This window comes from Triticum aestivum, chromosome 1D, assembly GCF_018294505.1.
Source record: "Triticum aestivum cultivar Chinese Spring chromosome 1D, IWGSC CS RefSeq v2.1, whole genome shotgun sequence".
NCBI lineage: Eukaryota > Viridiplantae > Streptophyta > Magnoliopsida > Poales > Poaceae > Triticum > Triticum aestivum.
The window spans coordinates 324,424,766-324,426,647 of NC_057796.1; positions in this window are offsets into that span (position 1 = coordinate 324,424,766).

The following is a 1,882-nucleotide window of genomic DNA, read 5'->3' on the forward strand; positions in this document are numbered from 1 at the left end:
CCAAAGGTTTAACCATAGGATAAAATTCATCCGGGACATCATGTATCTGGATCCAAATATCAATAGTGTCGAGACTGATCATTGAGGGCATGGTAAAGCCATCATATGTTGCCAATACCACTGGATTACCCCGGTAAGTCCACGAGCCTTCTTGTATCACGCAATCCAAATCCCCAAGGCAAGCAAACAATAGTGTGCGGAGGGTTTCATTAGGAGGAAAGATCTTCACTTCATGAGCGACAACCATAATTGGTTGCAAGGTTTTATCGTATATGCACCCTCGCTATAGCCGTCTAACGAACCGCCTCTGGCGGCAGTGCTTCCTCATTTTCATACACCACATCATCAAAGATCATCCTCTATAAGCCTCAAATCCTTCGTCATGGCCTCAACCTCCTTCGTGCCAGACCAAGACACTGACGCCTTTTCATCCATCGCTAAAACCACACCCGACGAAATACAGATCATCGGGTTGAAATCCTAGAACCACTCCTCTCGAGTAACTAACGAGACCAAGACTGGGCAACGATCCAAGATCGCCCCTTTGCCAGTCCGAATCAAGGGAGTGGACAGGAGGGTGGGGTGGGAGGGAGATCTCAAAATCGGTCAGGTGCCGCTGAGAGGAAGGGAAACCCTAACAAAAGGGGACTTTTAAAAATGCAGATTTTTCTTTTGCCGGTAACTACTTGTATACTTGTTTTGGAGGGGAACTACTTGTATACAGTGAGCACGAGAGGAGAAGAGACACGCACAACCCAATGGTGTGAGGGCGAGACGAAGGGAACCCTCGCAGTAGGGCAGCGTGAGATGGGTCAGCCCACTTGCGCTGAAGGCCACAACCTCGTTTTTTTTCATGTTTTCTATTTTCGTTTTTATTTCTCTTTTACTTTTTTATTTCAAATATTCTAAATAAATATATTTAAAAAATCACTCTACATAAAACATTTGAAAAATGTTGACCAAGCATTTGAAAATGTTAAATGTGTATAGAGAAAATGTTTATCATGCACGCGGAAAAATGTATACAAAAACTAACATGTGTATATAACAATTTGATCATGTATTTAAAAAATGTTAATCAAGAATTTGAAAAAAAAGTTCAACAAGTGTTAGAAAAATGTTGATCAAGAACTTGGAAAATGTTAAATATGTATAGAAAAAATGTTGACAATGCATTAAAATGAAGATTTTTTTATCATGTATATAAAATGTTAATTAAGTATTTGAAAAAATGTTGAACAAGTTTTTGAAAAATGTTAAATGCGTATAGAAAAAAATGTTGAGCATATATTAAAAAATGATGGAAAAATTTAATCATGTATATAAAAATGTTAATCAAGCATTTGAAAAAATGTTTAACAAGTATTTCAAAATATTAATCAAGCAATTGAAAAATGTTAAATATGTTTAGAAAAAATGTTGACCATGTGTTAGAAAATGTTAATGTTGAATAAAGAATAGTAATCAAGCATTTGGATTTTTTTTAATGTGGATACAAAAATGTTCACAATGTATTAGAAAATGTTAATATTGTATTTAAAAAATGTTAATCCAGCATTTGAAAAGTTCAAATCTGTGTATACGAAAAATCTTAACCATGTGTTGAAAAAATGTTAATCTTGTGTCTTTAAAATGTTAATCAAAAATTTGAAAAATGTTTAATTTTTTTACCATGTATTAATAAAATTTTAAACACATAATGGTAAATTTTAAAGGTGTATTAGGAAATTGTTTTTGACATATAAAAAACTAAGAATGAAAACCAAAATAAAACCTAAAAAGAAACAAAAGAAAAATAAAATGAAAAATTGAAGAAACAAATAAAAAAGAATGAAAGTATAGTGAAAAACGATAAAGAGACAAAGAAAACCAAAAAAAGAAA